This window comes from Triticum dicoccoides, chromosome 5A, assembly GCF_002162155.2.
Source record: "Triticum dicoccoides isolate Atlit2015 ecotype Zavitan chromosome 5A, WEW_v2.0, whole genome shotgun sequence".
NCBI classification, from domain to species: domain Eukaryota; kingdom Viridiplantae; phylum Streptophyta; class Magnoliopsida; order Poales; family Poaceae; genus Triticum; species Triticum dicoccoides.
The window spans coordinates 320,072,560-320,100,354 of NC_041388.1; the positions used below are offsets into that span (position 1 = coordinate 320,072,560).

The 27,795-nt window shown below is 46.1% G+C and overlaps 2 pseudogenes; both read right to left on the reverse strand.

Moving 5' to 3' along the window:
- Positions 1–15,633, reverse strand: part of LOC119299483 — a 25,992-nt pseudogene extending 10,359 nt beyond the window's left edge.
- A 3,546-nt stretch (positions 15,634–19,179) lies between these two features.
- Positions 19,180–19,931, reverse strand: LOC119299485 (annotated as a pseudogene).
- Positions 19,932–27,795: the final 7,864 nt, after the last annotated feature.

The window sequence follows — 27,795 nt, forward strand, 5'->3', positions numbered from 1 at the left end:
GTTGGTCCAAACTAGAGCCCTTTCTAGCGCCACCTCGGGAAACTTGAGGGCTGATTTTAGTTGTATGGATTGCTCATCCAGTATGCCCTGAGAATGACATATGTGCAGCTCCTATCAGGATTGGTCGGCACATTCGGGCGGCTTTGCTGGTCTTATTTTACCATTGTTGAAATGTCTTGTAACCGGGATTCCGAGTCCGATCAGGTTGTTCTGGGAGAAGGAATATCCTTCGTTGACCATGAGAGCTTGTGATGGGCCAAGTTGGGACACCCCTGCATGGTATAAACTTTCGAGAGCCGTGCCCGCGGTTATGTGGCAGATGGGAATTTGTTAATATCCGGTTGTAGATAACTCGACACTTGACTTCATGAAAATGAATCAACTGCATGTGTAGTCGTGATGGTCTCTTTTCGGCGGAGTCTGGAAAGTGAACACGGTCTTGTGTTATGCTTGAATGTAAGTAGTTTTAGGATCACTTCTTTATCATTTCTAGCTTCACGACCGTTGCGTAGCTTCTCATCTGACTCTTATTTGCATAGGTTACCCACCATATTTTGCTTAGGCGCTTGCTGTAGCTCCACTGTGGCACCCCGGCTCAGAACGGCCAGTTTACCATGCATTGCCAGCCCAGAGACCATGTCTTCTGGCAACAAACAACAACTTGGTATAGAAATGACCGCTTTATTGATGCTAGCGGAACAGAGTTTACATTACAACAGCTGTCGAGGCCAAGCGGCACACCCGGTGCATCTGAACAATATGTACATTATTTAGTGAACATAAAGGGGCATCGATCCGAACAACTACGTGGCAGCGGAATAACGTCGTGGCGGAAGCTCCATATCAGAGGGACACCAATGTGGACACGATCTAGACCCGAACAACGCTCCTCTCCAACGATACTTTCCTGAAATCTGGCATGACATGCCAGGTCAGTACATTGAATGTACTTGCAAGCTCAAAACAGGCATAATCATAATGGCAAACAATATCATGATATTTAACCAATTATTAATAATGCAACACTATATGTCAAACATGCTGTGATCATGCTCGAACATCCCTCGAGACAGCTTACCAACTGTGATCATCCCTGGAACACAAAGAAACCACCAACGTGGTCCTTTACCAGAACAACTCGTGATCCTTATGACGATCACAACCACGACTATCATCCGATCCCAAATGCCTCGATGGAATTTCTGCCATCCATCACCAATGCAAATTTCATAGCTTAGGGTGCATTTTTTTCTTAAATGTTGACTCATGGTGGGACCTATTACGAGGTGTCCATGACCGTGGACTCGGCTATCGATAGATTATACACTCTGCAGAGGTAGCACACTGTACCCACAACACGGAACCCATGTCCCCGCGCTCCCATTCGGGTGGACCAACGGCATTTCGACAAAACCCTTCCATTGCCACATCACTCTCCCGGCCACTCCTACCCAATACCCAACGGGCTAGTCCTGGGTGGCCCTGTGTCTACCAAACACACCCCGACCACCGTCGTTGCCAAAACAATCCCACTTAGGGACTCGGTACCATAAACTCAACAACGGGCACACAAGATTATGCCTGCTTACCGGGCCAGGGTAAGCACGATAAAACCTTCCCTAGTTGGAGGCACCGACCAGAGGCCATGTCAATGGACCGAATCAAGGCCTTCCCAAAAAGGCAAATGTGGTTGCACTGGGAAAGAAACTCGATTCAGCGAAACCATGACCCAGTCAACGGTATATTCAAGTTGAGTTATATTCAGTGAAACCATGATCCATAAACACACCAAGCACAAACATCAACAACTCATATTACTTTACTGCTCAAAATGACTCACAACTTAACCAAAATATTCTACAACAAGTTTTATTAATTTCTCACAGAAGAAAGTAACTCCGATAAATTTCTCATATGCTTAACAAAAAGATTTCACTGTCAGCAACTCTTAATTTCTTTATCAACTAAGTTTGGTTCAAACATTCTGTAAGACAAGTAAAATGACAAAACAAGTATTTAACAGAATATTTTCTAGCAAATTTTTATCAAATTATGTATGCAAGAACAAAGCTTTAAACAATTACTAACATGCCTAACAAAATCATTTCTAACATCACCACAAATAAATCTTAACTTGCTTTACCCACTAAACTAGCTTCAATCATTCTACAAATCAGGCATAATAACTAACAAATATTTATCAGAATACAAATACACAATAATTATTTAAATGCATGGATTAATCATTTCATTCAAGTAAGAAAATCACAAATATTGAAATGACACCATCAAAATGTTGTTGTGGCTTGCCTTAGTGCAGATGAGGTTCACAAGCCTTCTAGTGATGCTCAAGACAAGCCTTGCCTTCTGAAAATAAATTTAAACACAAAAAGCAAATATCAAGAACACTTCTGAAATTCACCAGAAATTCAAAACAGCTCAGAAAAATCTCATCTTTGGTGAGATGCTAGATTTCTTTTCAAAGAACACAATGAAAAAGAATCAATTCATTTGGACTTATGGTTGCAGAGTTATAACTGTTTGAAGTTCTCTGGAATATAAATGATTTTGAATTTAGATAAACAGCTGAGGGGGGTGACGTCGAAGGCGTAAAACCTTAGTGCGCCACCACTCGTACAGCTTCTGGCACGTATAGAGTGGCTGACTAGCGGGCCCCGCTAGTCATGTGGGGGAAGGAGGAGAAAGAAACAGAGAAGGCCGCGGCTTCACCGGAGCTCTCGCCGGCAACGAGGGCTTCTTGGCCAAAACGAGAGGGAGGGATTTAGAGAGGGGATGATAGCGCACCTGCCTGTACCCGTAGCGTGGCTAGGGGTGGTCAGACAGCGTTGGAAACAAGCTCGCAAGCGGAGGCAGAACGCGGAGGTCGCCGGAGTTGAGGAAGACGGCGAATGGAGGCCACTCCAGGGGATCCAAGCGGGCGAGACGACCTCACCGGAGAGAGGCGGAAGCCCTGGAGGGGTTTCCCTAGCCTGGGAGAGGCTTGAGCTCGGGGAAGGCGGCCCGAGGCCTGCCCGGCCGGGCTACGGCTTCCTACGCAATCGTGGAGTGTGTGGGAGTGCTGGATGGTGCTCGAGGAGGCTGGGGGTGGCCCTATTTATAGGCGAGCAGCGAGGGGGTTTCGGGCTCCACCGGTGGACACTTGTCCATGGCGCCCGGCGACGAGCGGCGTCAGTGAGAGGGGGAGAAGGCGATGCAGGTCATGCCGCAACTATGGGCGGACAGAGACGAGCACAGGGTCGAGAGGAAGGCGACGAGCACAGTGCGCTCCGCACTGTTGGGCTAGCCGGACCTTGCCCGTGCTCGCTGCGGCGAGCTCCAGCGTCGGCGAGGGCCAGAGGGAGCTTAAGGGCTTAGAGACGAAGATGGTGGTGCGGTTTGGCATGCTCGGGCAGGCGAGGGAAGCGAGCACGCGCGAACAAAGGGCTCGACGGCACTCAGAGCGCGTCGACACGCATGCCTACACCCCTGGACGAACATGGTCACCGTCTGAACTATGACATCAGGCCGACCTAAGCATAAACTTCATGTCTGGCATGTTGTTCGTGGTAGTTTTGAGTGTTACCACGATTTGGTTTGGATCCAGGTGCAGTAGAGAGGATTTTACAAGCCAGGTAAGTTTCTGATCAGTAACTTTGAACAGTTATTGTGGTCAAACGGCTGGGAGATTGAGGCTGTGCTTTGGAGGCTAGGTATAAGTTACTAAGGTAAAGAGGCACAAGAAAGTTCAGGTCAAATGGAGCAAGTAAAATGGTAGTTGCTGTAGAAACCACTATTTCTGTCCAGAACAGAAAATATTTTCTGTAGCAAAAATATTCCAAAAAGTGATGAAATATTTTTGCTCAGGAAGGTGCCCTAGGGTTCACAAAATATTTGTGAATTATCTCAGATTTTTGTGAGCCATAAAAATTAGGGTTGCTTTGAAGCAAACTGATCTGGCTAGGGTTTCTGAGAGAAAATGAATTGTAGCGACCAGACCTAAAGGCACCTTACTCGTCGTCTGAAAAGTCTGCAACATGAACGTTGCAGCCCGAAACGGGTCAGCACATGGAATATGCTGGCATGGTAACACATAGAGAACAATGGAAGAATAAAGCTATACTACATGCATATTTGGCTGGTGGAAAGCTCTATGGTTATAGTTTTGCGTAATGCCAATTTTTCCCTACTACAAAGCAATAAATTTTATTTAACTATCATGGTGGTTGTTAAACATTGAGAGTGTAGACACCCTCTCAATCCCAATTAAGCATCAACATTAAAACCCAACAATATTAATTAAAGTAACATGATGAGATTCACATGATAATCCAAGTACTAGATACTCAAGTTGTCCATAATCGGGGACATGGCTAACCATGATTAGTTTATACACTCTGCAGAGGTTTGCGCACTTTTCCCCACAAGACTCGATCTCCTCCGTTGGGATTCTCACACTACATGATGTTTGAGAAACGGATGACCGAGACATAGTCTTTCAGAAGTGCTAGCACCTTACGAACGGGTAGACCGTACCAACCTACATCCCCTACATCTGCTAGTCTACCACTGTAAGAGTTCGCACGACTTAGTCAACTATGATACAGCCCATAGTAGATTGTGGCCGCACACGGAAGTTTCTAGTATGAACAATCTCATGATCCCTTTGAGCCTAGGTGGCGGTCCAAAAGAAAACAGGCAATCGCTGGAATACCCAGGTGCCTCAATCCACCCGATGTGTGTTTAAGTTGCCACCTTAGATAAACAATTAATTTAACAATCTCACATCTGTCATGGATACACTCACCCAATCCACGTCTACTAACATAGCTTGGCAATATAAGCAAACGTAGAAGTAACTCCCAAAGGTTTGATAATGAAACAGGTAATAGGTACTACCTCATCTACTTCCCAAAACCCACAATTTAATTTGATCCTAATCATGCATTTGTTTGAGGATTGATCTAATGCAATAAAACTGGGTAGTAGGAGGTATGATCAAAGTGTTAATTGCCTTGCTGATGATCCACGAAACCTAGCGATTCGAAGTAGCAAGCGGCGCAATCCGGGTACTCTATCGCAAACAAACAAGCATACAATAAGTACTCATCTAATGCACGGGTAAAACTCAAATAAGAGATCAAACCAGAAAGTTCAACTTAAGAACTCCGGTTGGCAAAAAGAATCAAATCGAACGAAGCAACGAAAAACAAACGGCGAAAGAAACAAACTTCATTTACTATTCTGGATCTAGGTCAAATTTTACAGAAGAAAAAACTTATTTGAGTTGGTTAAACAGAAAGAGGGTTTCGAGACGAAACTCCAGGCGCTTGACTCGCCTGATTCCGATAAACGAGCGAAAAGTTATACTAGAACGAAAATCGGATCAGAAATAATCGTGGAAAATCCGAGAAAAAGAAAAACGACGAACAGATTAACGAACGAACGTTCGTTTTCTGTAACTAAACGATGAATGTGTCCGCTAAAACGAACGAATGAGCGAATGCTCGCTAAATAAACTAAACCGAAGAAAACGATCTAACTAAAAAAACGGATCTAAAAAACGATCGAAAACCGGCGAAAAAACCGAACGGTTTTCCGGGAAAAACCGGCGGCGGCGGCTCCAGCGGCGGTGGCTACGGCACGGCTAGGGTTAGGGTTTGGCACACAAATTTGTCCACGGAATCGGAGGGTAGCGAATTTGTCCTTGGAGAAGTCAGGGGCCTGCTTTGCCGTCTAGCCCTTGGCGCATCTTTGTAGCTTGGTGTCAGCTGGTTGGGCCTTGCGGATCTCCATCTCAATTGTGGGGGTAACTTCCAAAATATTAGCGAGGCCAGCATCCACGATGACCAAGTTGAGATGAGCGATCTCCTCTTGAAGTTCGGTAGGCAATGATTCCAATATGGCATTTAAGCTGACAGGCTTTCGACTGAGGGCATCGGCAACGACGTTGGCCTTGCCTGGATGGTAATTTATTCCAAGGTCATAATCCTTGACCAACTCTAGCCATCTTCGCTGACGGAGATTTAAATCTGGCTGAGTAAAGATGTACTTGAGACTTTTGTGGTCGGTAAAAATTTGGCACCTTTTTCCAATGAGGTAGTGTCTCCAAATTTTTAATGCATGAACCACCGCAGCCAATTCCAAATCATGAGTAGGATAATTTCCTTCATGGGGTCGTAGCTACCGCGATGCATATGCTACTACCTTGCTGTCTTGCATAAGCACGCAACCAATACCTTGTTTGGAGGCATCGCAGTACACATCAAAACTGCGATAAATGTTTGGAAGAGTCAATACAGGTGCGGTTATCAGAAGTATCTTCAGTTCATTAAAACTCTTCTCACAATCCTCTTTCCACTTAAACCTCTTATCCTTTTTGAGCAGCTCCGTCATGGGTTTAGCAACTTTGGAAAACCCTTCAATAAAACGACGATAATATCCCGCTAATCCGAGGAAACTCTGGATCTGCGTCACAGTCGTGGGTGGTATCCAATCGAGCACATCCTTTACTTTGCTTGGGTCCACGGCTATACCTTCGGCGGTTAGTGCCTGTCCGAGAAACCCAACTTTCTTGAGCCAAAATTCACATTTACTGAACTTGTCATATAGCTGATGGTCGCGGAGCCGTTGTAGCACTGCTCGGAGGTGATCCTTGTGCTCTTCTTCACCCTTGGAGTAAATGAGGATGTCATCGATGAAGACTACCACGAATTTGTCGAGGAAGTCCATGAATACTTTGTTCATCATATGCATGAAGAAAGAAGGGGCATTGGTGAGACCAAAGGACATCACAGTATATTCGTGAAGACCGTACCGAGTAGTGAATGCGGTCTTAGGAATATCCTCCTTTTTAATCTTGAGCTGATGATATCTGGTCCGTAAATCGATTTTAGAGAATACTTTAGCCCAACCGAGAACAGATCATCAATCCTTGGCAGCGGATATTTATTTTTGATGGTGACCTCATTTAGCTAGCGGTAATCTATGCACATACGGAGACAACCATCCTTTTTGTCCACGAAAATAGCAGGTGATCCCCATGGTGAAGAGCTGGGACGAATATAACCTTTCTGGAGTAATTCGTCAAGCTATTTCTTTAGCTCCACTAATTCTGATGAGGGCATCCGGTAATACTTCTTGTATAGCGGTGCGGTTCCGGGCACATGATCTATTGCAAACTCCAGTTCCCGATCTGGTGGCATGCCTGGCAGTTCTTCCGGAAATACATCAGGGTACTCACTGACCACGGGAATAAATTCCAATTCAGCCACAATGGTGCAAACTTATTCTGGCTTGGGTATATTCTTGCGAGCGTAGAATTTGGTAAGCTGCCCATTCAGACTGGTCAAAGTGACTTCTCGGGTTGTGCAGTTTATGCAAACTTGATATCGGGTCAACCAATTCATACCCAATATAATATCCAACTTTTCATACTCAATGATTATAAGAGATGTTGGAATGTAGGCCCCGTTGATATTGATCTCTAGATCACGGCAGACCAGATTGCTCTTGATTATAGATCCCGGGGTTTGTACCAACATATTTTTGCCCAAAATCATGCAAGGAAAATTGTTTTGGGCAGAAAAACTCTGAGAAATAAAAGAATGGGAAGCCCCAGAGTCAAATAAAATTACGATAGGTATGTCATTAACAGAAAAAACATACCAATGGTGACTTCCGGCTTTACTTGGGCTTCATCGGCAGAGATATGATGCACGTGCCCAGTGAAGTTTTGCTGGGTTGGCCATGACTCCGTAAAGTTGACTTGTGGCCTGCTTAGGGCATTCACCTTGTTGTTCTTGGGGCACTGTCGGGCATAATGTCCGTTCTGCCCGCAGTTGAAGCAAGAATTATTGCACTGAAGCTCCTCATGTGTTGGGTTGGTCACAACATTCTTGACTTGAGTGGTGGTCTTGTTAACATTCTGCTGCCAATTTGGCTTGAATTCCACCTAAGTCTGCTGCCAAGTACGAGCCTTTTGCACTGGTTTCCCTTCCTTCTTTGGCTCAAACTTACGCTTGTTGTCATTGTTACAGGCCTATTATCTGCTATAAGCTTGTGCTCCCGTTCAGCAATGAAAGCCTTGTTCACCAGAGTTTGGAAGTCTGGGAAATCAAGCATACTGAGAGTACGCCGGAGTTGCGGATTTAGACCTCCCAGAAATCTGTCAATCTTCCTTTCTTCGGTGGCCATGTCATAAAGAGAGTAACGGGCCAGATGATTGAAATTTTGCAAATATTCTGCGACAGACTGATTTCCTTGGACGAGTGCGAGAAATTCACGCTGCTTAGTCTTCATAACTCTAGTAGGGATATGATATTTTCGGAATTGATCCTTAAACTTTTCCCAGGTGATTTCTTCATCAACCGGCCACACGGCCTTTGTATTTTCCCACCATATGGTAGTTGCGCCCTCAAGATAATGAGTTGCAAAGGGAACTTTATCATTTCCTTCAGTACAAGCAATCTCAAGCTTTTTCTCCATTGTGTGCAACCAATCGTCTGCATCCAATGGGTCAACAATCTGACTGAAGCTGGGTGGATTGGTCATCTGAAAATCTGACAGCTTTGAGTGACGACCATTCTGATTTCCATTCTGTCCAACCATAGCTTGCACACTTCTCAATATTTCGATCAGATCATTGTTCCTTTTCTCTTCAAACATACGCAGAATTTGCTCGGTGGAGGGAGGATTAGGCGGTGGAGGTGGTGGTGGAACGTACGGCTCGGGAGAATGTCCTGCCTGTCGTGCGGAACGACGAACAAGAGTTCCCTCATGAACGTTGCTACTGCTGCCTCCACACGTCATCCTGTTGTGGATTTTTTCCAAGACAACACAATCGAGATGAGAAACACCTAAGAATAAAATTGGGGAAAAGCCAGCGACAAATCTCGGAAGAAAGCAGAAGAGTGAAGAAAAATACGGCGAATAAAGTCTCGACATAATTATACATAGACTCATACATGAAAGAAAACAACATGACTGGTTCACTACTCTCATACATGCAACGAAACATCATGACTCGTACGACTACATCCGTACATCATCCAGACAACTGCGAATACTCAAAGATACTACTGCTCTGCTGGTGCTGCGGCATCCTCCCCTGAAATGGTCTCGGATCCCGAACTGATGTGGTTAACGGAAACCTCCGGGTTAAAGGTAACATGACGGCGCTACCTCGAGGGCTCTCCCTCAGGGGCAGGGGTAGGATGAAGCATCGGGGCTACAGGAGTAGCGAGAAGTGAGACCCACTCGGCAGGAGTACTGAGAGGGTTCACGGCCGAGACGCCTGTGCTACTCGGAGGAGTAATCGGCGAAATAGGGGAGCTAGAGCTGACTGGAGCATAAGGGGTAAATCCCAGAGAAGACAGAGTAGTGGCGGATCTAGAAGTGACCAAAGTAGCGGCTAAAGCAGTACGGGTACGAGTCAGCTCTCGAGCCAGCTCGTGGATCATAAGATAGCTATCAGTGACATAATGAGCAAGGTGGCTAGCAACACTATCAGACTTCGGATCAATGAGAGGGAAACGGAAACGACCGTTGTCGTGCAGAGATGGGTAGTAATAGAAACCTGGGTGGTTCTGCATTCGGACCTCATTGTAGCGAAGCTCGACAAGGACATCGAATGCAGCAAACTGGACAGCCTGAGAAGTGGTGCAGGCGTAACCGCTCCGAGAAGTGCGAGTGTAAGAGCTGGAATTGGAACTAGTGCGCAGAGTGACCACTGTGTGATACTCATACACTGAATCAGCTGGATGCTCCCGGTACACACGATAAACTGGGTTGTCTCTGATAGGGTACAACTGACGCCACACGTTGTGATGGAGGTGGGGTGACGTGTACGACATCAGCTGCAACTGGCATGGATACAAAACTGGAGCCATATACACCCACAAACATTAGTAGGTTAGCATAAAAATATATAAACCGAATGCAAGCAACGCAACAATTAGCACAAATTACTACCAGCACTCAACTTAAACTCGTATCTAACGTCCAGTTAACACATTGCAGTCTAGCGTGGCCTACAGTCAGCGCGGCTCTGATACCAAGCGTTGTGGCACCCCGGCTCAGAACGACCGGTTTACCATGCATTGCCAGCCCAAAGACCATATCTTCTGGCAACACACAACATCTTGGTATACAAACTACCGCTTTATTGATGCTAGCGGAACAGAGTATACATTACAACAGCTGTCGAGGCCAAGCAGCACACCCGGTGCGGCTGAACAATATGTACATTATTTAGTGAACATAAAGGGGCCTCAATCCGAACAACTACGTGGCAGCGGAATAACATCGTGGCGGAAGCTCCACATCACAGGGACACCGATGTGGACACGATCTAGACTCGAATAGCCCTCCTCTCCAACGATACTTTCCTGAAATTTGGCATAACACGCCAGGTCAGTACATTGAATGTACTTGCAAGCTCAGAACATGCATAATCATAATGGCAAACAATATCATGATATTTAACCAATTATTAATAATGCAACACTATATGTCAAACATGATGTGATCATGCTCGAACATCCCTCAGGACAGCTTACCAACTGTGATCATCCCAGGATCACAAACAGACCACCAACATGGTCCTTTACCAGAACAACTCGTGATCCTTACGGCGATCACAACCATGACCATCATCTGATCCCAAATGCCTCGATGGCCTTTCTGCCATCCATCACCAATGCAAAGTTCATAGCTTAGGGTGCAAGTTTTATTAAACGTTGACTCATGGTGGGACCTACTACGAGGTGTCTGTGACCGCGGACTCGGCTATCGATAGATTATACACTCTACAGAGGTAGCACACTGTACCCACACCACCGAACCCATGGCCTCACGCACCCATTCGGGTGGACCAACGACAGTTTGACAAAACCCTTCCATTGCCACAGCACTCTCCCGGCCACTCCGACCCAATACCCAACGGGCTAGTCCTGGGTGGCCCCGTGTCTACCAAAGACACCCCAACCACCGTCATGGCCAAAACAATCCCACTCGGGGACTCATTACCATAAACTCAACAACGGGCACACAAGATTATGCCTGCTTACTGGGCTAGGGCAAGCACGACAAAACCATCCCTAGTTGGAGGCACCGACCAGAGGCCATGTCATTGGACCGAATCAAGGCCTTCCCAAAAAGGAAAATGTGGTTGCACTGGGAAAGAAACTCGATTCAGCGGCACCATGACCCAGTCAACGGTACATTCAAGTTGAGTTATATTCAGGTTCAACTTTAAAATGAAAATAACCAGTGTCATAGCATGCCATGAAATGCAAAACTACACATGCATCACATAATAATAATAATGACCGATGTCATCCATAAACACACCAAGCAGAAACATCAACAACTCATATTACTTTACTGCTCAAAATGACTCACAACTTAACCAAAATATTCTGCAACAATTTTTATTAATTTCTCACGCAAGAAAGTAACTACGATAAATTTCTCATATGCTTAACAAAAAGATTTCACCATCAGCAACTCTTAATTCCTTTATCAACTAAGTTGGGTTCAAACATTCTGCAAGACAAGTAAAATGACTAAAAAAGTATTTAACAGAATATTTTCTAGAATTTTTTTATCAAATTACATATGCAAGAACAAAGCTTTAAACGATTACTAACATGCATAACAAAATCATTTCTAACATCACCACAAATAAATCTTAACTTGCTTTACCCACTAAACTAGTTTCAATCATTCTATAAATCAGGCATAATAACTAACAAATATTTATCAGAATACAAATACACAATAATTATTTAAATGCATGGCTTAATCATTTCATTCAAGTATGAAAATCACAGATATTGAAATGACACCATGAAAATGTTGATGTGGCTTGCCTTAGTGCAAATGAGGTTCACAAGCCTTTTGGTGATCCTCAAGACAAGCCTCACCTTCTGGAAATAAATTTAAACACAAAAAAGCAAATATCAATAACACTTCTGAAATTCACCAGAAATTCTAAACAGCTCAGAAAAATCTCATCTTTGGTGAGCTGCTAGATTTCTTTTCAAAGAACACAATGCAAAAAGAATCAATTCATTTGGACTTATGGTTGCAGAGTTATAACAGTTTGAAGTTCTCCGGAATATAAATGATTTTGAATTTAAATAAACAACTGAGGGGGGGTGACGTCGAAGGCGTAAAACCTCAGGGCGCCACCACTCGTACCGCTTCGCGCGTACAGAGTGGCTGACTAGCGGGCCCCGCTAGTCAGGTGTGGGAAGGGGGAGAAAGAAACAGAGAAGGCCGCGGCTTCGCCGGAGCTCTCGCCGGTGACGAGGGCTTCTTGTCCAAAACGAGAGGGAGGGATTTTGAGAGGGGATGATGGCGCACCTGCCCGTACGCGTAGCGTGGCTAGGGGTGGTCAGACAGCGTCAGGAACAAGCTCGCAAGTGGAGGCAGAATGCGGAGGTCGCCAGAGTTGAGGAAGACGATGAACGGAGGCCACTCCAGGGGCTCCAAGTGGGCGAGACGGCAAACCGGAGAGAGGCGGAAGCCCTGGAGGGGTTGCCCTGGCCTGGGAGAGGCTAGAGCTTCCGCCGCGACCAGAGGGGATCACCGGCGAGCTCGAGCTCGGGGACGGTGGCCCGAGGCCTGCCCGACCGGGCTACGGCTTCCTATGCAATCGTGGAGTGTGTGGGAGTGCTGGATGGTGCTTGAGGAGGCTGGGGGTGGCCCTATTTATAGGCGAGCGGCGAGGGGGTTTCGGGCTCTGCCGGTGGACACCTGTCCGTGGCGCCCGGCGGCGAGCATCGTCAATGAGAGGGGGAGAAGGCGACGCAGGTCACACGGCAACTGTGGACGGACGGATACGAGCACAGGGTCGAGAGGAAGGCGACGAGCACAGTGCGCTCTGCACTGTTGGGCTGGTCGAACCTTGCCCGTGCTCGCTTCAGCGAGCTCGGGCGTCGGCGAGCGCCAGAGAGAGGTTAATGGCTTAGAGACGAAGATGGTGGCATGGTTTGGCACGCTTGAGCAGGCGAGGAAAGCGAGCATGCGCGAACGTATAGCTCGGCGGCACTCAGAGCGCGTCGACACGCATGCCAACACCCCTGGACGAACGTGGTCACCGCATGAACTATGACATCAGGCCGATCTATTCATAAACTTCATGCCTGGCATGTTGTTCGTGGTAGTTTTGAGTGTTACCACGATTTGGTTTGGATCCAGGTGCAGTAGAGAGGATTTTAAAAGCCAGGTAAGTTTCTGATCAGTAACTTTGAACAGTTACTATGGTCAAACGGCTGGGAGATTGAGGCTGTGCTTTGGAAGCTAGTTTTAAGTTACGAAGGTAAAGAGGCACAAGAAAGTTCAGGTCAAATAGAGCAAGTAAAATGGTAGTTGATGTAGGAACCACCATTTTTGTCCAGAATAGAAAATATTTTCTATAGCAAAAATATTCCATAAAGTGATGAAATATCTTTGCTCAAGAAGGTGCCCTAGGGTTCACAAAATATTTGTGAATTATCTCAGATTTTTGTGAGCCATAAAAATTAGGGTTGCTTTGAAGCAAACTGATCTGGTTAGGGTTTCTGAGAGAATGAATATTTTTCATTTAAGAAAAATATTCCAAAGATTATTTTGGGGTGGATCAGAAGAGAAATGATGATTTAGGAGGGAAGTGAAGCACTTGGGTGAAAGCCAAGGATGCCCAAGTGGTTAAGTCCATATGAAAGAATTCAAGAACTCCAAGTTTCAGAAAATTTTTAAATGAAAGTCAAGCAAATAAGAGAGGGCAAAAACCAGGCTGTTACATCCACCTCATTACCTTATCCTACCCAGAAGCTTAAATAGTCTTGATCTCGCGGGTGTGAGATTGCTGAGTCCTCATGACTCACGGATACTTCCAAACAGTTGTAGGTGCCGATGATACCAGTGCAGGTGACGCAACCAAGCTCAAGTGGGAGCTTGATGAAGATCTTGGTCGTTGTTATGTGTCTTTTCCGGTTGATCCGTAGTGGTGCCCAGTTGGGACGTTCGGAGATCTAGCATTTGGGGTTTATCTTCCTTTTCTGTTGGATTTGACCATAGTCGGTCTTTGAGTGTATTTGGATGATGTATGAATTATTTATGTATTGTGTGACGTGGCAAGTGTAAGCCAACTCTTTATCCCTTTCTTATTCAACACATGGGATTGTGTGAAATTACCCCTCTTGCGACAAAACCACCATGCGGTTATGCCTCTAAGTCGTGCCTCGACACATGGGAGATACAGCCGCATCGTGGGTGTTACAGCAGAACATTTGAGTTATTTGATACAGCGACACTAGGCTTTTCGCTTCCATTTGAGGGGGTGTAATGGATCTCATCGAACTTTGTTAGTAGTTCCTTCTTCATGAATGAGATGAGGCAAAGCTTTTGCCTCCGTTTCAAAACAAAAAATCACATCAAGAGGAATTTCTTTTATAGAGCCAATAATGGAGTGAAGTCCATGCGTGCAACGCCACAAGCTATAGAGTAGTAGAGTACTAGCACTTTACATACATAGCCATATTGCATAGTTCCCAATGCCGCGCCGGGCTTTTCCGGCTCCTCGTGCTTAATTGGGAGGCGCTTGTTTAAATATTCTACTAGCTGATGAGGAAGCTGCAAGTGAGGTGCAGCTAGGGCGAGCACGCAAGCCACGAGATGATGGGAAGGAAAACCTGTTCACGTGGCTGGGATATCTAGTGCACCCAGATTGTGGTGCGACACGTCCGTTCGACTTCAAAACTCAAACTACCCGTGTACAATATTGGCTTGCAGCGAAGTTAGTATTTAAAAAAAATGCCGACATGCGTTCGGCCGGGATCGAACCCACAAAACGAGGTATACACTCCGGCGACCACTAGTAGTACTCATTGGAGTACAGCACAACCTAGAATCCCCTTTTGTCGTAGTAGTACATTGTTCCTTACAAGAAACCACTAATAATGCCAAGAAACTACTACCGCTTGCATACGTGGCAGACTTAAGAAAAGACTACCTTATCAACCATTGTACATGCCCTTACCAACCAGCCCTACCAAGAAACAACTACTCTACAAAGTGCCGTTATAGGCACGTTTCAACCCATGTCGCCCCTTAAGTCAACGCCTTCTATTCGACCGGCAAGTTAGGCGTTATGACTTGTGGGACCTACATGTCAGTCTGCACAAAAATCCCCGAGTGACCTCCTACCTCCGGCCCGTCCACCTAGTCATCCTCGGCCATGGGATGCAGCTACCGCCGCCAGCAGAAGGCAAGGTTAAAACCGCCGGCGGTGCGGAGCCCATCTTGCGGCAGCCCGGATGCCAGCTCTGTCCGACGCTCGCGGCTGCTAGCTAGCCAAGATAGCTCCGTCCAGTTGCTTCTCTGCAAGGTTTGCTAGCTAGATTGGCGCGGTGGCTTGCTCGCGCGCGCCTCGCTAAGGCCAGCCATTTGGCTCGAGCGAAGGCCAACGCGGTGGCTTGCTCGCGCGCGCCTCGCTAAGGCCAGCCATTTGGCTCGAGCGAAGGCCAACGCGGTGGCTTGCTCGCGCGTGAGTTACGCTCGGGCCAGCCAACCAACTCGTGCGGAGGCCAGCGCGGTGTCCGGCCCGTCCGGTGGAGCGGCGGCCAAATTCCTCATCACCGGCGCCATCGACAAACACCCATCAGTATTGTTTTAAGTAATGTTTGTCGGATCATGGGTTCTAACAAAACCCTTAAGGTTCGAACTCTGGCGTGCGCACGAAGACTGCCCCCCTACCGATCCACGTCCTAGTTTTGCTAAGATCTTACGAACTAACTCGACAAACTTGCAACACAAAGGACACAATATTTATATTGGTTTGGGCCACCGTTGTGGTGTAATACCCTACTCTAGTGTGGTGGTGGTGGATTGCCTCTCGGTCTGAGGATGAACAATACAGGGGGAAGAACAGCCTCCTGAGGTTGAGGTGTTCTTGTGCTTGGTGGGTGTGATTGTGGGGATGAACTAGTTCTAGTCTAAGATGAGCTCGCCCCCTAGCTACGGTGGTGGCTAGTTCTAGTTATAGTGGACTTGGTCCTCTTCCCAAATATTGAGTGGGAAGGGAGCCAACAACAGCCAGTTTGAAAGGGGACAACTAGTACAGCTTATCCTGACAAAAGTGGTCTTCGCCTGCAAAAGGCTCTGGTGGTGACACCGCCTTGGGCTCCATGGTGACCTCCATCTTGCCGTCCTGCTGGTCTTGGTCTCGTTTCACCGATATGGAAACCTTTTCTTGATGCCTCGGTACTCCGCGCCTGCGCTTGCCCCCTTAGCACCAAAGAGGAAACAAGGACATTGTGCGCGCTGGCGCCCGCCTAGCGCCCCTGGTCTCGATCGTCATGGCTCACATCACGGGAACCTCGCGAGGTTTGCCTTGCCTTGATTTCTCCGCCCCTCGCGAGCCCGCCTGGCGAGGCCGCTCCTGAGGAGGTCTTGCGTCATTCGCCTTGTGAGGCTTGGCCCCTCGCGAAGGTCTTGAATGCCTTGTTGATGAAGATGGACTGTACAGGCCTACTAGCAAAGCCACGCCGTGGGCCGCAGGCAGGCAAGTCTGGGACCCCTGTTCCCAGAAAGCTGACAGTAGGCCCCCGTACTAAGGCGCGCTCGGTCTTGGCTTCGAGGCGAAGCCAAAGGTCAAGTGCAGAGCGCCACGGGCCCCAATAGCATGCGGCCTTGGTCGATGCGTGATGGTTGATTGGACGTGGGAGTCTCCGCTTCCCCATGCTGCCTCGGAAACTGCCCGACATGACAAGTCCTTGCGACATGCAAGGAAAACCATCATTACCTGTGATTGTGGGGGTGCCGGCTGGCCTTCTCCTGGTATAAATGGGAGGGGGTGGAGCACCCGTCGCCTATTTCTTCCTCTGCCTCTCCCGCTTCTTCTCCTTCCTTGCTCCACTCCTGCTTCGAATGGCGCCATCGAGGAGGTTCACTACCGCAGAGAAGGGGAAGGCCACACGCGAAGGGCCTGGCTCTCCGGTGCCCAAGCGTGGACGCGCCGTCCCCACAAGCACACCGCGACCCCCATCGCAGCCCCGTGCAGCCGTGGTGGTGCCGCTTCGCGGGGCAGGGGTCGCTCTGGTCGTGGCGGTCTCGTTGATGAAGGGAGACGTGTCGTGGTCGCGTGGCCTCCCCGACCGCGCTTCCACTCGGCGGAGATGCTGCCGGAGTTCGTTGTCTGGTCGGAGAACCCTGCCGGGAACTGGCTCCAGCTCCTGCGCTTCTTCATCGACGAGCTGTCGGCCTCAGGTCTAGACGGGCTTTGGCTACTGTTAGACGGCTGCTGCAGTAGGGCTTCATGGGTCGCGGTCGAGGTCTCCGCCGCGGGCAATATAGCTCTGGCCCACGGTTGGCAGACGTTCGCCCGCGCGCGTGGCCTGGGCAGGCGATACACCCTCCACTTCAAGTACGACGGCGACGTGACCCTCTATGTGAGGGTGTTTGGGGAAGATGGTCGCCGCACCGGGTGCTGCCCTGAGGTGAACGACAGCGAGGAGGTGCTCGGCCTTGGTGACGGTCGTGACGATGATGAGGGCAAACCTGCCCTTGGTGCCGACCGCGTCTTGTCCGACTATGGCAGCTCTTCCCCCAGTGCAGCTCCAGCAGTGGTGGCTACGACCATCCACCATGCCGCCGTGCCCGCTTCAAAGACGAGGGCGGGCCATCTCGTCACCGCGCCTCTGTGAAGCACGAGGAGGGGTCCAGCTGAGCTCGGGAAGGCGCTGGGGCACTACAAGAAATATGTCAACTTGTGACCTTGACTATTGGTCACTGAAAGGTCATTGTTTTTCATTTGCGACCTTTTTGTGACCAAAAACAGAAGGTCAAAAGCTGGCAGTCGTAAACTGAAATTAACGACCTTCTCTGTGAGAAGGTCATAGACGTTTACGACCAAAATATGCCTACTGGTTTGTTTTGGTCACTAGCAACCTCCCCAGGCCACGTAGGCATCCAGCATGGCAAGCTGATGTGGCACAAGATTCAGCCTGGTCCAATTCGGCGTTCTACATGGGCCTAGCCCAACAATTCGGCCTTTCTATATATATTTTTTCCTATGCTTTTATTAGCTACATGGGCCTGGCCCAAGAATTCGGCCTTTTTATTTTCTAGGCCATGGCCTTTTTATTTTATTTTTTCCAAAAGACGAGCCCACTAGTGAGATGGGACCCAGTTGTCAGGTTTTAACAAGTGGGTCCCAGTTGTCACTGTTATATTCTTCAGATCTCAATTTTCTAGTAAATAAATAACAATATTTAAATCCAAACAGAGAGAAAACAAAATGCTTCAAACAGAGCATGATTAATCAGGAAAAATATGGTTCACATCACGAATACAATCATAAAGAGCCAAACTTGGCACATTATTACAATCAAACTTGTTCATCCTGGTAACACAATAAGGATGGTTCATCCTGGTAACACATTATTACAGAAAAATATGGTTCACATCAAGTTTAGAATAAAAAAAATGTTCACATCAGTAACACAACTATCACAGTATAACTAGCTCCAATGCTTCTCCCAACTTGTTCATCCTGGACCTCACGACAAAACATGAATGAAGGCCACCATATGCAAGTTATCAAGAAAAATGGTTAGAACAAGAAAAATGCGACATTTTTACCATTTAAGCATAGAAGAACAGGGTCAACAACATTTCGATCTTTGAAAATGAACTAGGATTTCAATCTTTGAACAACAAAAAATTGATACAGTAGATCATTTGCGGTTTAAAACAACCCCTAAGGAGAGACATGTTGACACATTCATTTGGCAACATCTGTAGAATTTGAACCTCATAAACATGCAATGTGGAATTTGTATCCAAAGAAGTATACATACTTATCAGGTTTAATTAGCACATAAACATGCAATGTGGAATTTGTATCTCAAAGAAGTATACATACTTATCAGGTTTAATTAGCACACAGAAGCCAAATGCTAGTAGCTCATGATTAGTAAACAAGACAGGATTCAACAAAGTAAACAAGAAGGTGGCTACAGTACAAAACTAAGCTCATCACACAGAATAAAATGATATTAAAATTAAGCTCAGCATAAGCATATGAGTTTTTTTGGCACCACCAGGTCAAACATAGCAACTCCAATGTGAACAGTTTCAGCATTATTGCCATATGTTTCCTTGGAATCATACTACACAGAGAAGGGTTCAACCTTAAGTCTGAACTAGCCTTAAATGGTGGAGTACAAATTTCCTTCTGTACTAGTGGACGTTGATGGTGTTCCCTTCTTTTACAAAGGAGGACCCCACATGCAGTGGCTACATAAACAAGAAGTGTCAGCTTAAGTTGCAACCAGGAACAGAAACACTTGCAAAAATTCAGGCACTTGGGGTTTGGCAGGAGTACTACCTTGTGGATGTCGCCCATGATGTTTGAGAGGAACAAGAGCGCTTCGGTCAGGTTATCTATAGTATTCCATGCAGAAAAAACATGGCATATTCAGTACTAATTCAGTCAACCAAAAGAGATGTGCTGAAGTTCGTATGATGTAACTGAACATTACGTTGGCCGAAAGATTTAGAAGATGGTGATGGCGATGATGATCCCTAGGTGAGAAGCTGGGAGGTGTAGTTGTTGATGGCACCAACGACGCAGTGGACCTTGACGCCCTCCTCGTCCTTGCAGTCCCCTGAGACAACACACAAACCATTATGCTACAGTCAGTCTCAGTCCAACAAAACAGAGTGTTGGTTAATTGCTATGTACTGTTGTAGTAGTAGCTACAGACGTTGTCGGGGACGTCCATGAAGTGGAGCGGCACCGACTAGTAGCACCTGAACCTGACCTTATCGGCCCAGGAGCAGAGGCTGCTCAGGTTGCCGGCGGCGCCCGACGACAGCAGCTCGTTCACTGCCTTCGCCGCTGCGTCGCTCAGCCGGCCTTCCAAGGGAGCAGCATGGTGCATCGTGGTGCCTTCATCTGGAGTCGCAAGTCGGAGTTGTGGGCTGCTGCTTTGCTTCCCCATATAGCACAATCAGGTTCTCCTAAGATAGCGATCTGAAAACACAAAACATGATTAGGGAGTTGGTACATAAGAAAAGGAATTCATGCACGAATGACATATACAACTAAAAAACAATCAGGCATCACATATTATTTGAATTTCGTATTAGATGGCTGCACGGTAAGTGTTTCTTCATATAAAATAACTAGAATTAGCACCCAACAGGATCCATTCCATGTGCAGGATCCTTTGTATGTGGTTGCCTTTTTTGTTGCTTTATCACATATTCTGGCAGTAAAAAAGCACTTCATTGTCTGAATCTAATATTCAACTAGCCCGAACTTGAACAACAGATTGGGCATAGCGTACTAATCAAGGAGAGACCTGGCATGCACTGACCAAGTCCTACAACGTTTTTCAACATACAGAAATTTCTTTATGTCCAAAGAAGCCCTAAATCATTTCACTTCGTAATTAATTCTTTTTTTGTTGGGAAAAATAAATATTTTGCAGGGCCACTTCTTAACTCTCGTTTCATCAGATGCAGTGAGAGTGTCTAAACTTGATGACCATTTTCAGACCTGTCCTTGAACTAAAGCGTATATTTAGTTGGTCTAGAAAAAGACCACGCCCAGATTTTGTAGATACAAAGTACCTCGCCACTATGGTGTGAAGTCACAGGTTGGCGTGGTGTGAGAAGTATGCTATGGCGGCACACGGCACGTGAACCTTCAGTTCACTATTTCAGTTCTCAGTGAGGACATGCCTCTAATGCACTAGACAAAAGATAGGCCGTTGACAAATTTAGCCTCTAATGGCAACCAACACACACTTCTGCGGCCTATTTGGGGAGATAAAAATTCGTTTGCGAACTCTCAGTGTGAGCAGCACACAAAATTGTAGGTGAACTACACATTCACGTGTATAAAGAAGAGGAGCCACTGAATTTTAATCATGAACAGTTAAACAAAATTGTAGGTTGACAACACACATAATCTTATGAAGTTTCTCCAGTGACTGAAAATTGAATTCTGTATGTAGGAAAAAACCAAGGCATTGCAATCATTCTCAATAAGTACACAACAATGTATCCTTACAAAAACATCCTAATATGGATCATGGCTGCTGCCTACCATGGTAAATGCTGGACTCTCTCTAATGGTCTAAATCACGCCAGGAAGGTTACTTTATCATCACTACCTCGCCTACACACTGGAATTGAATTCCACATAGAAGCGTATCACTAGTTCACCGCATCAGATGCAGAACTACACTACATCCACGGATCTCTCCCAGATCAGACAAGACAAGCACAAAAGGGGGGAGAGAGAGAGAGACGAAAATTACCTGTGTACTCTTCCTTGCCGGAGACAATCCAGCTCCCCTGGAAGCCCTCGTCGAAGGACTCGTGGAACAACTGCAAAACACAAGCAAACTGTCACAAATCTCACCCCCACAACCCAAAAACAAGCGGCGAAGAACCAGTTACCGAATCCGATGCGCGGGAGTGGGAGCGGGATGGCGGCGCCGAGGGCGGAGAGGTCGAGGGTGTCCTTGCCGTCGCTCATGGCCGCTGGAGACTCGGGCTCCTTCCTCCTGCGCGGGCGGCTGCGGGGGAAGGCTGGGTGAGAAACCCTAGCGTTGGCGACGCGTTGGATGGGGTTGGGCTGCTGAGATGAGCATGAACTCGTTGCTGGTCCGAGTGCAGGTGCACAATGGGGCACCGGCGGGTGCGCCTGGGCGAGCGCGGGGCGCGGGGTGGCGAAGCGAGAGGCGAGGTTGGAGAGGTGGTACTGGAGGAAGGAGGAGGGGACTGCGGTGGATCTGGCCGGCGACAGTGTTCGGAGGGCAGGGGGAGGGGGTCGAGGCCGGCGGCGAGGGCCGGTGGGTGGCGGCGAGGGGAGGGGATGGGAGGGATCTGGATCGGGGAGCGCTAGGGTTCGCTGCGCGGGGGAGAGAGCAGATCACGGTGGGTTTTTTTACGGGTAGCTCGCGGTGGGTGGGAGGGAGGACGATGAGGAGCCCGATGAGGAGCAGGTCGGGGCAGCGGCGCGTCGAGATCTAGAGGGAGGGAGTGGGTTGGGGGCGACTACGCGTCGAGATCCAGAGGGAGGGAGAGGGTGAGAGCGCTAGGGTTCGCTACGCGTGGAGAGAGAGAGGAGTGGTGTGCGGTAGGTTTTTTTAAGGGGTAGATCGCGGTGGGTGGGTGAGAGGGTGAGCTGCGGGCCGTTGGATCCCGGAGCATCCAACGGTGATTTATCCGCGATCCGCGTGAGAGGCCCCTGGACCAATCAGAACACAGTATACATATATGATATTTTGACCATTTAAATTGGTCATAATTGACTAAAAGTAAGGTGCTAAATCATGTTAACTACTTTATTAATTATGACCTGAAAATTTTAAAAAAAAATTCTCATTATGTCAGCAAATTTGACTAGAGTTTTAAGGAATAATCACAAATTGAAATAAGACAAATATTTTTCAAAAAAGTTATGAGAAATGAGTTTTTTTAAATCATTTTTTATTTTTTGAGTGTCCAAAATGAGTTCTTTTGTGAAGGACCTATAATATATTTGTTGCAAAATTGGACCAAATTAATTTTCTAAAATACTAGAACATATTTATTGCACAATTGACCAAATGGTTGGGTGTAAAAAGTTTTGATCCACCTCCCATGAAAAAGACAAATTTCCGTCGATTCAGTTATAAGCGGGTCAAATTTGAAATGTAGCTACCTCGTAGTTTGCTCTTTATTTTTTCCAAAAATCATTTCTAGGTACATAAGTATCTATTTAATCAGAGAAACACCAAAAAGATTCCAAGATTCAACCACTAGCTAGGAATGGTCATTCCCGCCGTTTTGACCGCATTTTGAAACGGGCATAAAAAATTCAAAAAATTCAAAAAAAATGGAAACCTTCGCATTGTGTCTTTATATGTGGCCAAGTTCGCAGGAAAAATAACAAACTTGTAATACGGCAATTATTTTAAAAAAGTGTTTTCAGAAATGAGCTATCACGTATGGAGATCAATGGCTTTTCAATCCAAATGATCAATCTTATGGCCACATTCATGGCATAGTTTGTTCAAATGATCTCATATTATGCACAAGGGTGCATATTGGAATGGCAAACAATGTTGCCTAAGGAACTTTTCATTTTCTTTGGACGAAAAAACCATTTTCCATTTTTTGAGTGCCCAAAAGGAGGTTTTTTTGTGAAGGACCTATAATATATTTGTTGCAAAATTGTACCAAATCAATTTTCTAAAATACTAGGAAATATTTAATGCACAATTGACCAAATGGTTGGGTGTAAAAAGTTTTTATCCACCTCTCGTGAAAAAGACAAATTTCCGCTGATTCAGTAGGAAGTGGGTCAAATTTGAACTGCAGCTGCCTCATAGTTTGCTGTTTATTTTTTCAAAAAATCATTTCTAGATACATAAGTATCTATTTAATCAGAGAAATATCAAAAGTTTTCCAAGATTCAACCACTAGCTAGGAACGGTCAAACCCGCCGTTTTGACCACATTTCGAAACGGGCATAAAAAATTCAAAAAATACCAAAAATTTGGGAAACCTTCGCATTGTGTCATTATATGTGACCAAGTTTCCAGGAAAAATAATAAACTTGTAATACGGCAATTATTTTAAAAAAATGTTCTCAGAAATGAGTTATCATGCGTGAAGATTCATGGCTTTCAAGCCAAATGATCAATCTTATGGCCACATTCATGGCATAGTTTGTTCAAATGATCTTATATTATGCACAAGGGTGCATATTGGAATGGAAAACAATGATGCCTAAGGGACTTATTATTTTCTTTGCACGGAAAATTCATTTTCCATTTTCCGAGTGCCCGAACTGACTTCTTTTTGTTAAGGACCTACCATATATTTGTTGCAAAATTGGACCAAATCAATTTTCTAAAATACTAGGCAATATTTGATTCACAATTGACCAAATGGTTGGGTGTCAAAAGCCTTGATCCACCTCTGTTGAAAAAGACAAATTCCCGCCGATTTAGTAGGAAGCGGGTCAAATTTGAACTGCAGCTGCCTCATAGTTTGCTCTTTATTTTTTCAAAAAATAATTTCTAGATACATAAGTATCTATTTAATTAGAGAAACATCAAAAGTTTTCCAAGATTCAACCACTAGCTAGTAACGGTCAAACCCCGCCGTTTTGACCGCATTTTGAAACGGGCATAAAAAATTCAAAAAAAAATCAAAAAGTTGGGAAACCTTCGCATTAGGTCATTATATGTGACCAAGTTTCCAGGAAAAATTATAAACTTGTAATACGGCAATTATTTTAAAAGTGTTCTCAGAAATGAGCTATCATGCATTAAGATTCATGGCTTTCAAGCCAAATGATCAATCTTATGGCCACATTCATGGCATAGTTTGTTCAAATGATCTCATATTATGCAGAAGGGTGCATACTGGAATGGAAAACAATGTTGCGTAAGGGACTTTTTATTTTCTTTGCACGGAAAATTCATTTTCCATTTTCCGAGTGCCCGAATTGAGTTCTTTTTGTGAAGGACCTACCATATATTTGTTGCAAAATTGGACCAAATCTTTTTTATAAAATATTAGGCCATATTTAATGCATAATTGACAAAATGGTTTGGTGTCAAAAGTTTTGATCCACCACTTGTGAAAAAGACAAATTTCTGCGGATTCAATAGGAAGCGGGTCAATTTTGAACTGCATCTACCTTATTGTTTGCTCTTTATTTTTTCCAAAAATCATTTCTAGTTACATAAGTATCTATTTAATCATAAATACATGGTTTGGTGGCGATACGTCGATGTTTGGATGTGGCCCAGGGCCCCAACTGCAAAGCGCGTAAACTCGCATGCCCGCCGCATGGTCACCGCGTGACCTTGGTGTTGTCATGTGTTCTGGGAGGCCTAGGCATGTCTAGTGGGTTGGGCACTCCCCAGGTAGGTGCTAGGAAGAAAATTACAACAGAAGAATCTCACGAGGAGACTAACCTGTGCTCAAAGATGAATTAGCAGCCAAGTGTTTGATTAGCGGTACGGGAAATGCACATGGCCAATGCGCGTGAGTTTTGGTTGAGGATGATCATCTACTAAGGAGAATGTCTTCACAAGTTTTTATCTCAAAAGGAGGATGCTAGGTGGTACTTGCTTTGCAAAGTACCACGCTGGAGAAAAATATGAATGTTGAAGCTGGGCTCAAAATAATGAATGGATTGAGCTGAAATTTGGTGGAGGATGGTTATTTGGGAATAGGAAAGCATTGTAGAAAATTGATACCATTTGGACATGCCAAAGTAGTACTTACCTCACAATGCTCTTCTATGGACAGAAACTTGGGAAAACTAGTGGGAGAGATTGGATGAATGAAATGAGCTCAAAATTGGTGTAGGTAAGTTACATAGGTTTGGTCATGTGCTGGTAAATTTTCAGATCATTTGGGTAAGCCTAGCTAGTACTTACTTCACAAAGCTTCCCTCGAGGTAGAAACTTTGGAAATTTCATGAGAAAGATTTACTAGGAAAATTGAGCTCAATATTATCATGTGGCAATGATTTGGGTATGGAAGAGTGTCAGGACCCCGATCCTAAGTCACACCGATCTAGCATGTAACACATCATATCACTTTGCGGCCTCACGCACGGATTCCCACGGGTGCCACCTTACCTGGCCCAGGACCGTTTGCGCCTTTTGGCTCACGTATATGATAGTGTCGCTAGCATCCATATGACAAAGAACCCGGGCTGACATGGCTAGTCGTGAACCCAAAGTGGCACTAACTTACAGGGACAGGCATCCATGCCCCAGCATCGAACGTGTCGGTCATCAGCGAGTGAATCCAGGCTGTAGCACTGGGCTAGCAGGACTCCGGTGAACCAGGCTGTAGCGGGCTAACAGGACTCCGGTATTCATCGCGTGACATTTCCCCAAAGGGACAGACACATGAACGAAGAAGGACACATGTCGGCCAGCCTAAGTGTTCCGGAGCAGTAGCAAGCTACCATGGCTCGGTGGAAACACTAGGAGACATTTCCCGGTAAGAGAGGCTACTAAAGATAAACAACTAGATAGTCAGATCCCACACATACCAAGCATTTCAATATCATACACACAATATGCTCGATATGTGCAAATACAACATGGCATCACAACATGACTCTACGACTCAAGTATTTTATTCAATAGGCTCCGGGGAGCGAGATATTACAAACATAGGTCTCATGACCCAACATTCAGAGCATACAAGTCAAAACACAAACGGAAGCTAATATGTCTGAGTACAGACATCTACAAATGAAAGAGGCTGAGAAGCCTGACTATCTACCAGATCCTGCCGAGGGCACAAGATCGTAGCTGAGGTAACAAGCTAAACGTCGAAGTCCACGTGGAACTACTAGTGAGACTGAAGTCTCTCTGCAAAAACATAAATTAAGCAACGTGAGTACAAATGTACCCAGCAAGACTTACATCAGAACTAACTACATATGCATCATTATCAACAAAGGGGATGGTGGGGTTTGACTGCAGCAAGCCAGCTTTGACTCGGTGGCTATCCTAAACTACGACTGCAAGTAACTCTTTTGAGGTGGCGCACACGAGTCCACATATTCACCATATCAATACCCCACTATGGATCCGCTCCCGTCTCCCTACGAGAACGCCATCCATAGCACTCACGCTTATCTTGCGTATTTTAGAGTATCCACTTTCACTTGTCTATGAACTATGCAAGGGGTCCAAGTTTCCATATCCGAGGAATCCGGCTATTCGAATAGATAGTGATAACCCTGTAGGGGTGTACTTCTTCACACACGCTCTCGCCACTTATCGCCCTGTACACGTCATGTACCTCGGCAACCTTCAAGCGGAAGCTGGGCGAGGGAGTCGGCCATGACCTGACTAACCAAACAAGTCTCTCGTCCGGGTTTATCGCCTATTCGGGTTCCATCCGCAAGGAGATCCGGCCGTGGTGTCACTCACGGCCCCAAATGATGTGTGCAGGGTTCCCAAGTCCACCATCTGGGTGCCACTTGGTACACCGGGCCACTGTGCCTAGTCTGTCCCAAGCCCACCTGTACCGGGTGCCACTTGGTAGACTACTAACACTACCTACAAACACCAGAAACTAGTTGCAACTCCTGGACAGAGATCATGTTGATTAATAAGTCGAGAGGGGTCGAGTTACCGGAACCCAATGTGTGGTAGTAACTGGTCATGGATCACCAACACAGAACTCAGTTCCTGAAGACGGCTGCAATGAGACAACCCACCATGTACTCCTACATGGCCTCTCACCGCTACCTTTACCAAATCGTGTTCAGACACTTAGCCCTCAATGGTAGGGCATGTTCACACACCTCTGACTCATCCGCGATGAATCAGACCTGACTCAACTCTAAGCAGTAGCAGGCATGGCAAACAAGCATGAATGAGTAGGCACAACAGGGCTCAAACAACTCCTACTCATGCTAGTGGGTTTCATCTATTTACTGTGGCAATGACAGGTCATGCATAGGATAAAGGGGTTCAGCTACCGCAGCAAGCAACAGATGAATCGGTGTTGTCCTAATGCATTAAAAGAGAGCAGGAGCGAGAGAGTAGGATTGTATCGGAATGAACAAGGGGGTTTTGCTTGCCTGGCACTTCTGAAGATGATATAGCTCTTCATCGGTGTCATCGATCTCATCGTCGGTGCAATGCACAATATGATGCATGATCATGACATGGCAATATGCTGTTGATTGGGCTAATGCAACTAGCAACAAGTTAAATGGAGTTGGTTTGAATCCAGGATTCAAATTCAAACTCCATA